Here is a 12965-nt window from a genome sequence, read left to right on the forward strand (position 1 = left end):
CACAAGAGGATAAGGCTGAGAACAGTACAGTAGTTTTGAAATATGCATTTATACCCTTTTATTGCTTGTACAGACTCATAGTCATCTATCATCATATTACTGTCCATCTCGTGCTGTACCTAATTTATTCACAGAACTTGGTCATAGGCTTGTGGATAGGAGGTAGCATAGCACCTGGGAGGGGATTAGTACTATGTGACTTCAGGCATCAACTGGGGGAGGGGGATGTCCAGGAGTGTTTCCTTGGATAAGGAGAGACTGAGGTGCTTGCATTTTAATTTAACAAAACGTATCAGCATATTCTGACATGTCAACAGTGTCGCAGGTAATAAAAGCTGCATCATTTCCAGGACCATGTAATGAAATGAGATTGTTCGAAAATTAAGATTTCAAGACAGCAACAACAGCATCCGACATTAGAGGCGAGCCCTCCTGAGGACGCATCTCCTCACGAGGTGCTCTTGAGAAAGCAATGAGCTCTCAGCTAGATGGAGCTCTGGCCTCGCCCTGCTGGACATGCTGCAGCTTGAAGGAAAGGCTCTGTACAGACTAAATATTCCAAATGGGAGCAGGGACCCGTGGGCCTGGAGACTCACAAATATCCTGTTATAACCGGGAGATGTGCTGGTCGATCCGCAGGGCTGAGTGAACTGAGTTGACAATAAGGGTCCCGGTCAGCCATTGCAGCCCGACTACGACCCTGAGTCGGACACTGGCCCATGCCAGCAGGCACAGGAACTTCAGCCCACCATAGCAGCTCCCACTGGAGGCCCAAGTTGGGGGTGGTGGCATCATATCCTAAGCCCTCCTCATAGCCATCGTTTCAAGAAAAAGACCTGTGTCAACAGGATCTGTTGATCCTGCTCTCCACAGCCTGTTCAAGGGGAGCACCCTGGGCTGCTGCTCAAGGGTAAGAACTCAGCCCAGGACTCCTGTGGCAATGTATCCTTGAGGCCTGGGTAAAAATCAAAGCCAAATCTTATCACCAAACAAACCAGGCTTGGACGCTAGGCCCTGCCCGCCCTCTATTTCCAGGGACTTGGGAAAATGCCCGTTTCTCCTGCTGTTTGCTCCCACACAACGGAGCCTTCCTACTGCGCCCAGTTGGTGGGCCATCTATCCCTCAGCCTCGAACAGCTTCTCAGACTCTGCTTGCAGTCCCACCCCAGCCTCTGGCACCCAAAAGCAGCCTTGTGTGTAGCCAAAGTCTGGCCGAGGCCTGCAGCCTCCCTACTCTCTCACATCACAGTAACCAGCATCAGCTCTGCTGGGACAAGAGAGCCAGAAGGGGACTTCTGTGGCTTTAATGTACCCCTCCCCACGCCGCGCTCGCGCGCTCCTGCAACCCCTCCCACTCCACCCCCACTCCCTCGCTCCCCACCCCCCTACCCCCCACCCCCACCCGTTCAGAGCAATGTGGAGGAGCCATTGGCTCTCTGGAAGGAGTAGCACTTAGTACTGCTTGCTCTGCTTCCTCTCCTGGAAGGCAGGGCCTGCTTTTATTTTTGTTTTGATCTGTGAGGGTCTGACGGTTTTGTCTTGTGTCGTAGTTATTGATCCGCAGCCTTGAACTTGATATTCTTCTGCCTCAGGCTCCCAATCGCTAGGGTGGACACGTTGGGAGTCACCAACCGAAACCCTCCCCTTAGCCCTCAGCTTTATAGACTGCTGGACAGTAGGGGATAAATGAATATGAGTGGGAGACAATGGACTACTACACATCTAGTTTTTTTAAGTATCTACATAAATGGATTCTATTAAGACCAAAACCTCATCGCCTTTTCTCGCCATTTCTGTTCTTTTGAGAATGCCATGTGCCCATTTTTGATGAAATCCAAGTCTCTGGCTTCCCACACCTTCCCCATGTCCCAGCCCTACCTTTCCCTCGTAACTTAATGTGTTCTCCCTTTAAACCCCCTTGAGTCTATCTAGGGCTGCCTGTATATGTCTGAGTACAGACGCATCTACTGGAGCCTGGGCAACCTCTCTGGATGCTGCATCCCTAGAGAAAACCGACTCCTCCTCTCCCCACAGCTGACTGCCAACAGGACATCAGGTCCCATTACAGAGGGTTGTGAGCCACTATGTGGTTGCTGGGAATTGAACTCAGGACTTCTGAAAAGGCAGCCAGTGCTCTTAACCACTGGGCCATCTCTCCCGGCCCTACACAGCTATTCTTAATCCAGGGTGTACTGGAGTTCAGTGACAGGATCATGTATATAATTCCTTATCTAGTCTACCATAGAAAGTTTGCATAACAGCTTCTACATAAAGAGAATTTAGGAGGATAGGTGAGAAATTAGAAAAAGTGGGCTACCTTTCAGGGAAGACTCTGGGCAAGTAGGATCAAGTCTTTCCAGAGTATAATCCTTCGTTTTGAACTTCTAGGTCTTTGAATGTATTACTCAACCAAAAATTATAAGGAAGGAAAATAACAATTGTTAGAAGGAAGGGAGGGGAGGGAGAGGAGGAAAAAGTAGAGAGGCATGTGATCAGGATGCACCAGGACTTCGCCACGCCCTTGATGCCAAGGCTGAGGGACTGAATTCTAATTTGAGAGAGGGGACAAGCATGAATCTCTCCAGGCCCACGTGCTGTGGCACAAACACCAAGCTTCCATCAAGGCAGGAGCACCACAGTCATCCTCGGCTCTCCTGAGTCAGAGTCCCCTAAAGGTCAGTCAATAACAGCTTTTCCAGCCTCAGAGGCTCAGCTCTGAGATAGACTATCAGGAGTGTGCCGCACTCTGTGAATTACCATGTAAATGCACACTTAGCTATCTCCCAAGGTTAAGTCTCAGGACTTTCTGGTCAGTCAAAACCTTGGAGCCCCCTTTAACTAGGCCCAAAGTAGTCCTTCGGAAGAATTTCCTTCAGTTTTGTTTGGTTTTCTTTTGAAAGGTTTGTTTACTTTCCATGGGTGAGTGCCTGGTGCCCATGGAGTTCAGGAGAGGGAGTCAGATCGCCTGGAACCATACTTGCATGGTTGTAAGCCACCACATGGGTGCTGGGAACTGAATCTTGGTCTTCCGCAAGAGCCACAAGTACTCTTAACCGCTGAGCCATCTCTCCGGCTGCCTGCACCCTTCAGTTTGAAATGGAAACAGGCACAACTACCTTTTGTTTATATTAAACAAGATAGGCCCAAAGGCACAGCAATCACACCCAGGACACATATACTCCTGCCGGGTTCATCAAAGGACAGGATCGGAATTTTTCTGTGTGGCATTGTTTGTAATAGAAAAAGAAAGAAAGGAAAAATAAAACTGGAAATAACCTAGATAACCTTCTGAAGAAAAGCAGGTTACATAAAATGTGAGGCACTCCACAGCAGAATTCCACTCTGTGGGTATGAGTGGGTGCGGCAACCTTCAGAGGCGGAGGAAGAAGACACATTGTAGAACACTGCAGTCAAGTCCAGGTCAAGAAAAACTAAATGGGATTTTCTTACTTATGGATCAAAAACATAAATGACAATGCAAAAACCTAAATATAAAATCTAGGCAGCAGTGGACCCAAAATGTCAGAGGGGATCAGGAGAAGGGAGGGGATGAACAAGGTAACTGGAGAGGCAGGGGAGACGGCTAGGCTGAGTGGGAATGCTGTGGCCCTCCAGCTGGTGGTGAGGTCATTTTATCATGAAACATTGTATCTGAGGTGGGTGTTAGCAAATAGCCCTTTTCATGACTCAAATATTCCAGTTTCAAAACCTACACCGCACCCAGATCATAGGTGTCACACAGGCCTGTGTGTGGCATGCCTAGCATATAGTAGGCGCCCAAAACATGGTTGTGAGAAGCAGTTATGGGAGCATTTAGTTTAGTTTAGTTTTGTTGAGACAGAGTCTCTCTGTGTAGCTCTGCCTGTCCTGGAACTTTCTACATAGACCAGGCTGTCCTCAAACTCACAGAGATCGGCCTGGCTCTGTCCCTCAAATGCTGGGATTAAAGACATACACCCCTACACTCCTGTTTTGGGGGGCACTGGTTTTAAGTCTATTCGTGAGGAATAATACATTGTGTTTAGTATGTAAGGTGCTAGCTATTTGGGTTTGATTACAGAAATTAACATTTTCTAATGAAAAATAAATAAATGTTTGTGGCTTCAGCCATAGCCTGGGATCTCCACTGCCAGAAAGAGCATGATAAATGAATAGATGAATGAATGAATGATTGAAGGCTAAATGAATGAATAGATGGATGGATGAAGAAGGATGAACAAATGAATGAATGAGTAGATGGATGGATGGATGGATGGATGGATGGATGGATGAAGGCTGAATGGATGAACAAATGGATGGATGAAGAAGGCTGAATGAATGAATGAATAGATGAATGAATGAATGATTGAAGGCTAAATGAATGAATGGATGGATGAATAGATGAATGAATGAATGAATGAGTAGATGGATGGATGAATGAAGGCTGAATGGATGAACAAATAGATGGATGGATGAAGAAGGCTGAATGAATGAATAGATGAATGAATAGATGAATGAATGAATGCTGAATGAATGGATAGATGGATGGATGGATGAAGAAGGCTAAATGGATGAATGCTGAATGAATGAATGTGTGCATGCATGCATGCATGAATGAATGAATGAATGAATGAATGAGCAAAACAAATGAACATCTTTATGGATTCTTTTCTTATCTTCACACCTGGATAGTTCTGAGATTTTAATCCTCTGGTGAGCAATGAAACCAGAGCATGATTCATACTCACAGCTTCTCAGAATCTCAGACCACAAACCAGAGAATCCCAGCCCCGAGAGGATACAGCTTCCCTCTTCCAAACTAGACCTCAGACCCCATTATGAGAATTTCTCCTTGCCTCACCTCTCCCTGGGACTTCTGGCACAGTCCTGGGTCCACAACTGTTGCTCTCGAAAACAGCTCTTTCTGGAAAGGAGAGGCCACCAGTTGGCTGCAGGGAACTCCAGGTGGACCTGCTATGCTTCCTCGTGCTAAATCTCCAGGAACCTTGGTCTCGCTTACATTCATAGTCCATGATCAGGGGAAATTTAGTGGAGTTGCAAATCTAGAAAAGGCTAACAAATACATCCTATTTCAGAGTAGATATGAGCAGGGACTTACCTACGGAGTCATGAGCAAAGCAGCCACTTGCTAAATCACAACTGTGTGACCTTGAATAGGCTCTTTCTTCCCAGTTTCAGTTTTCCGCTCTGAAGGAGTGATGACTACTGCTTGCTGATTTCACAAGGCTCTATAAAGATCACACACACACACACACACAGACACACACACACACACACACACACACACACACAAACACATACACATACACATATTGAACATGCTGGTGATTGAGAAGCCATGAGCTTTTGTACCATGGTTATGGAAAAAGAACCCCAGGTCTGGGATTAAGGAGGTAATTTGGGAATCAAATGCGCTCTGAGGTTTGTGCACCAGGTGCTGTTGTGAGCAGGCCTCACAAGTGCCATGAACTAGGCGTATCATACTTCTGACAAGCAGGTGAGGGAAGTGGGGCACAGAGAAGCTATGTAACTTCCTGCAGTTGCACAGCTGGTGTATAGCAGGGCTGAACCCCTCCCTGGCTCACCAACTAATCAGCCTCGGAATTGAGAGACTCAAAGCCCAGCTGTGTAGCACTCTGCTTTTCTCTCCTAACTTCATGTGGTTGTTTTTTTTGTTTTTTTTTTTTTACATAGACTAACAGAAGGTTTAGCACATAAGAGCTGGAGCAGGAAGCATGCACAAGGCAGAATGCCCTGGAGCTAGTGTTCCAGAAACCATGCAGGGCCCCACAGGGTTACGTGCTAGGAGTCAGGCAGAACAATGGAGAAGCGTTACCCTGCACCAGGTCCTCAGCCTCAGCTCTCCTATCATAAAAAGGAAGCAGCTCAGAGACCTGCCCTGCTGACCTCAACTGCTTGGGAAGTGGTGAAGTGAGCTGGGTGTGAGAGATCTACAGACTGTAAAGTCCAGTGGTTAGAGTCCAGAACTCACTGGCCTCACTACTTTGTACTCGCTACATTTGGTAGTATAAACCCACTGTGATTTGTTCATGGCTTGCAGATGTCTGTGTCATTCAGTAACCTGGCTCTCTGGGGCAGAACAGATCCTGGTACAGTTTACTTAGGAAGAACCATGTGCTTATTACATCATGACGACCATTTGATGAGCTCCTGCTACTGCCAGACACTGGCAGACACCAAGAAGGTGCTGGGATTAATTGTCAATATGGAAGATATTATTCTTCCTGTCAAGGAAGGAACAGAGGCTGAGAGAGGTGCAAAACTTGCCTGTGACTGTCCATCAGTGAATGGCAGGGCCACCACTCGAACTCTCTGACTCCACAATCTACGATCTGCTGCCTGTCCCGGTTCATTCACACTTTTCCATTCATTCAACAAGTCTTCCTCCCTAGATGCATGCTGAAAATTACAGCACTGGAAGGGTGGGGCAGGGGATCATAATTTCAAGGCTTGCCTGGGTTAAAAATAACAAGACATTGTCTCAAAAAGGACTTGGGGTGGGGGAGGGCAGTCCTAGAGAGATGACCCAGCAGCAGTTAAGTGTACTTACTGATCTTCCAGAGGACCCAAGTTCAATTCCCAGCACCCACATTGGATAGTTCACAATTGTTTACAACTCCAACTCCAGAAGATCCAACACCTCTGGCCTTCACAGGCACCTGAACTCACATTGACATACCCACCCGAAGATGTGCACACATGCATATAACTAAAAATAATAAAAATAAATGATTTAAAGTGTAATATATATCTATCTTTATCATCTGCTATGTTCTAATATTCTGTGACAGAAACCGTCTCTGTCTATATGGAACACAGAGTAGATAGGTCACCACATAAAGAAGACAGGGGACCTAGGCTGGGAGCTAAAGGGGGATTCTGGGAGCAGGGAGTATCATTGTAAATCCCTCGCAAGGTGAGGAGACACTGGCCTTCACAAATCCCTGGAGAGAGCAAACAGGAGCAAAGGAACTGAGGTATAAAGTTGTTACGCAGGCTCCAGACAGGGGAGAGGAGCCTTGAGGATAGGAACAGAAGGAAGAAAGACAAGGCCAGCTGAGAAGTGATGTCCTAGCTAGGGTTTCTATTGCTGCAACGAAACACCATGACCAGAAAGGCAAGTTGTGGAGAAAAGGATGTATGTGGCTTATACTTCCGTATTGATGTTCAACACTGAAGGAAGTCAGAACAGGGAGGAACCTAGAGGCAGGGGCTGGTGCAGAGGCCATGGAGGGATGTTACTTACTGGCTTGCTTCCCCTGGCTTGCTCAGCTTGCTTTCTATAGAACCCAAGACCATCAGGCTAAGGATGGCACCACACACAATGGGCTGGGCCCTCGGAGGTTACTCAGTAATTAAGAAGATATTATTGCAGCTGAATCTTATGAAGGCATTTTTCTCAAACGAGGCTCCTTCCTCTCTAACGACTCCAGTTTGTGTCAAGTTGACATAAAACCAGACAGTGCAGGTGAAAAGGAAGGCGGCACCCATAACACAAAGGACCTGACACACTGGGGAAGAAATCTATCCAGACAATAGAGAAAGGTAGCTTAAGACACATTTTAGGAGGAGAGTATTGCTTTGGTAGGGTGTTAACATTAATAATGGTTAAAATAGTAGAGAAGCTTACAAATAATAGCTATGACACCTAACGCCAACCCTAACCGAAACCCTAAACCATACCGTAATAAGCCTAACCCTAACCCTAACCCTAACCCTAACCCCAACCCTAACCCTGATCCTAACCCTAACCCTAACCCTAACCCTGACCCTAACCCTAACCCTAACCCTAATCCTAACCCTGACCCTGACCCTGACCCTAACCCTAACCCTAACCCTAACCCTAGCCCTAACCCTAACCCTACCTAACCCTAACCCTGACCCTAACCCTGAGATGGAAGGAGGACTTTGAGATGCTCTTACGAAGCCAGAGGAGGCAAAGATGGTGAGGCTGGAACAAGCCCTTCAGCAGGCAGGGACCTTCTAGCAGGTGTTCCCTTTCAGCTGAAAGCAGACTCATTTATCTTCCATACAATGATCATTGGCTCTAAATAGGAAAAAAAAAAAAAAAAAAAAAAAAAAACCAGATCCATTTCCAGTCCTTTCCTACGAAAGGGACCAGAGCTTTTTCCACCCCTCTACCCCGGGAGAGAGTCCTTGTCTACTGCCAGGACAGGGGTCTTGTGGACTGGTTTGGAGCGCTCTCATAAAGCCAGCTGCTTCTCCCTGAAGCTGGGCTCTGGATCTAAGACAGAGACCAATCTCTACCCCAGTGCAGCCTTACGGTTGAGCTCTTACGGTTCTTGCTGGGTGGCTGCCTCTGGGAAGAGGAATGTGTTCTGAGAACATCCCCCATGCCTCAGGGTTCTTGGGCCATCCCAGAACTGGAGGGAATTCGTGGGACTGCTCAGGGCCACAGACAGCTATCCTGCCCTTCTCCAGCTCAGACATCTACACTCATTCTCATCCTCTCCCTTTTCCTTCATCATGGCTCTACTGCCCTCTTTTCCTACAGATGGGGAGACACATGACATCTCAGGAAGCTAGGGGTGAATCAGAAGGAGTCTGACAGGGTGGTACATCCCTATAACCTCAGCACTCGGGAGGCATCGTGAGTTCAAAGCCAGCCCAAGATAAGACTTTGCCTTATAACAAACATACACTAAAAAATTTAAATCCAAAGAAAGTTAGCAACAAAGAGGAAGTTATAGGAAGGAGCACATTGAATCGGGAAGTTTCTACAAACCAGAATAATCCTCCCCAAGCAAATGATACCATATTACACAAATTTATGTAAACCATCTACAGTTTTCTCTTTATTTGCAACCCCCAAATTTTGAACACCAAAGAGAATCTAGAAATGAGGCAATTCTAGCAGGATCCCCAGAGCTAATGTGAAGAAAAGCTTGAGGAGTGGAGATCTCTACTCTCCCTATGGTCTAGTCCACTCCCACTGTTACCCACACTTGGAAAGGATCTAGGGAAACCCCTCTACCAGCTACCTCCAGCAAAAACTCCATCCTGGTGACTGAACCGAACATTTTCGTGTCAGTGAGATGAGCAGCCACATTTGAAGGAAAGAACTAAGAATAGACACAATCTCTTTATGCTAATAGCCTACAAGCACAGCTGTTCTCCATTTTCTTGGTCCCCAGATCTGAAGGAGATCAGGAAAGAGAAAGAACTGGAGGGAGGTAGAAGGGAGAAAGGCCCAGGAGGCCTAGCTGACCTTCATTCTCATTTGCATATCCAGACACAAGTGACCCAAGCAAGGGGGAGCTGATAAGACAATTCAGATTTCACAGGGAGAGCTGCTGGTCCAGACGGAGCCCAGGGGGCGTAGGGGTGCAGGAAATGCTGCCTGCATCTCTGGGCTGAGACAGGTGCTATCCCTTTTCGATGACCCCTACCTCCCAGGGAGCGCCTTCACTGCCTCTCTCAGTGGAGGGTTTGTGTCCCTTCTGCACCATTATTTCCCACAATTGCTGGCACACAGCAACACCCCCAGCACCCTCCAGGCTCTTGAATCCCTTTCGATAAGGAGGATTAGCTCCTCTTTGGTGAGCTCACAATGGTCCTCCACATCCTTTGTTGACTCTGTTTGCATCAAATATTGAAGCTCTCTCCTGAAACTCATTACAGGCCACCAGGACAAAGGCTTCCCATGCTCTCCAGGACAGATCCAGTGCCAGGATGTTCCTCACGGCTTCACCTGCCACCTCTTCTCCAGTTACCACCCAAGGGAATGAGCCACAGAGATGACAGGGCAATGGGCAGAGCAGCTGCAATGGCGCCCATACCCAGGGCTGCCTACCAGAGAGGAAATGGGAGCTGAGGCCTGTGGGGACGAGCCCGGATCACAAGGGCTTAGACCACAAAGAGGATCAAAGGTGAGAGGCTGGGGTGGACTGAGCACACAGAAGCAGAGTGCTCAGTTACTTCGTCATCACCCCCAATGGCCACTGGGAACATCCCTATCACATAACCTCAGCCTGCTTTGCAGGGACCCCTTTATGCATGGTCTCAAGCCTAGACCTCACCTCAGGATCTCCTGGAGGGACATCCTTGTCTCCAAAATGTAAGTGTCTTTCAGTCTTCATAGCTATTGTTGCAACTGTCACACAGTTCCTGCTTCCTGCCCCTGGACAATGCCCCAGCCTTCAAGCTCTTGTGTGTAGTTCAGTACTATGTCTACACAGCTAGTATAGATCCTAAACATAGCAGAAAAACAAGGCTTAACTGATAAGTGAGAACATGAGCAAGTGAGTGAATGAGTGAGTGAGTGAGTAAGTGAATGAGTAAGTGAGTGAATGAGTGAGTGAATGAGTAAGTGAATGAGTGAATGAGTAAGTGAATGAGTGAATGAATGAGTAAATGAGTGAGTGAATGAGTGAATGAGTGAGTGAATGAGTGAATGAGTGAGTGAATGAGTATAAGTGAATGAGTGAATGAGTGAGTGAATGAGTGAATGAGTGAGTGAGAAATGACTGAATGACTGAATGAGTGACTGAATAAGTAAATGACTAAATGACTGAATGAGTAAGTGAATGACTGAATGAGTAAGTGAATGAATGAGTTAATGAGTGAGTGAATGACTGAATGAGTGAATGAGTTAATGACTGAGTAAGTGAATGACTGAATGACTAAATGACTAAATTAATTAATGAATGAGTAAATGAATGAGTTAATGAGTGAGTGAGTGAGTGAGTGAGTGAGTGAGTGAGTGAGTGAGTGGATGACCCACCTCTTCCAACATTAGTTGTGCCTCATTCCTGGGTCCTGAGAATCCTGACTCCACAGCCACTGGGTCATACATGGCCCCAGGAGAAGGACCTGGCCTCCCATAGGCACCTTAGTTGATGGACACAATAGTGCCCCAAACATTCCCCAACTACACGACCCTGTGTGAGTCTCAGAACCAACTCAAGTCTCCATTCTTTCATGTGGCAAAAGTGGCACTGGAAAGACAGCGTGAACGGATGCTCTGAGGGGCAAAGGAGGACTGCGGATGGAGGTGAGCAGAGGGCACAGCATGGCGTCTGGGAGAGCAGCAGATGAGAAGAAACAACCGCTTTTATAGGCACTGTATGAGACAGAACATGGGAACCAATCTCCAGGATCCTGAGCAGGAAGCTTGATGGGCTGAGGGTCACTGTCAGGACATCCAGCCCTGCCTACAACTGTCACTTTCCCAACTACTAAAAGGAAGGACTTTGCCAGGCTGTGGCTAAGTGTGACACAGAGATAACAATGTTGTGGCTTCACAGGCTAGAAGCTCAAAGAAGAACATTTAGCACCCAGCCTCTCCCCTGCTGTCTGCTGCCACACTTCGGAGAGCCACGGGTCATCTACCCATCTTGAAGAAGGAGAACCCAGTGACTCGAGAACTTATCTGAGGTTACCTGTGACTCAGGAACCCTTGAACGTACACCTGACAGACCCCAGCTTCTATTCTTAGTCACTTGTGACTGAGTTTGAGTCATTCTTTCATCACCTCATGCATACAATTCCAGGCCACTCTACAAGGTGACAACAGACGCCCTTCCTGTGGTCCTCCTGAAGGCTGAAGGTGCTGGGATACACACACACACACACACACACACACACACACACACACACACACACACAGAGAGAGAGAGAGAGAGAGAGAGAGACAGAGACAGAGACAGAGAGAGACAGAGAGACAGAGAGACAGAGAGAGACAGAGACAGAGAGAGACGGAGAGATGGAGAGAGACAGAGAGACAGAGAGATGGAGAGAGAATTATGGTTCAATGTGCTGAGAAATGGTCCTCACAGTCTCCTTCTTCACAGGAGCCTGAGCTAAGTGTGTGAGAGGTCAGAGTCCCAGTGGGGACCAAGGCGACCATAGAAGCCACAGGGCTAAAGGGAAACACCTCACAGATCTGGCCAATTGGACCAGAACACCTGTTGTAAGTTGGGAGCTTTCCCCAACAAGACCGTCAACGCTCCAGTGACATTTGGGTTGTTCAGCTTGGCCCCATGACAGGCCTGTGAGTCATGTGGGAGGCTCCTGGGGAAGTGTGGTAATGCACTAGAAAGTTGGCAGCCAGTCACCTTTCTAGATGTGTGAGTATGGACCATGGAGGCAATTGGCACACACAGGGACCTCACAGAGGAAGGGAACTCCATAGAAGGGCTGCCCAACCTGCTAGACACTGCCTTCTACTCCCATCCAATCCCCAACACACCTTTCCTTCCTCTCGCAACTCCTCTTGGGGCCCAAGCCAGACTTGAGCAAAGAGCTGTGCCTGCACGTGCCAACCAGATAGCTACCCCTGGGTAGGGACAAGGAGGCTGGCCAAGCAGGCAGGATATGACCTTCTGCATGCCCCTCAGCACATGAAGAAAGGATCCAATGTCCCCTGTTCGTGGTTCTCATGTGGAGCGCCTCCTCCCTTTCAGCCATCCTTCAGTCTTCAATTATTTGGTCTGGTCTAATAAGCCTCCCTAAGTTCTTGAATGGTAATAAAATGCCCCTTCATACTTTTTTGGAGTTAATAACCCTAAAAAGAGGATCTTCCCTTACTTCCTCACTCTCCTTTGGCCCACATCCAGGTTCTTCCTCAGGTTTCCTCTTCGGACATGAACCTTGCCTTCCTGGTTGGCTTGCGCTAGGAGAGAGCACTTGAGAACAGGGGGTGGGAAACACAGCAGGCCCAGAGGTGAGAAGGCAGTGTTCTGCTCCAAGGGCGTTCAGCCAGGGAAATGCCTTCCTGCCTGGGTTTCTGTTCATTCAACCAGTCTTATCTCACCGCCACCAACCCAGACTCCTTCCTGGCATCCAAGAAAACCAGTGTCATGATCTCATGCGGTGGCTGGAGACCTTGATGGTTCCTAAGAACTCTGAGGAGCTGATTACAGTGCGGATTCCTAAGCTCTACACTCCGTGCTGATTGCATGATGCTCTGGTGAGATCTACCT

At 47.7% G+C, this 12965-nt stretch overlaps 1 long non-coding RNA gene across 1 annotated transcript; it reads left to right on the top strand.

Moving 5' to 3' along the window:
* Positions 1-9383: 9383 nt before the first annotated feature.
* LOC134481493 (uncharacterized) lies at positions 9384-12554 on the top strand. The gene is made up of 2 exons (XR_010057000.1): positions 9384-10099; positions 10975-12554. It is a non-coding gene; the product is annotated as an uncharacterized LOC134481493 (long non-coding RNA).
* Positions 12555-12965: the final 411 nt, after the last annotated feature.

This window comes from Rattus norvegicus, chromosome 13, assembly GCF_036323735.1.
Source record: "Rattus norvegicus strain BN/NHsdMcwi chromosome 13, GRCr8, whole genome shotgun sequence".
NCBI classification, from domain to species: domain Eukaryota; kingdom Metazoa; phylum Chordata; class Mammalia; order Rodentia; family Muridae; genus Rattus; species Rattus norvegicus.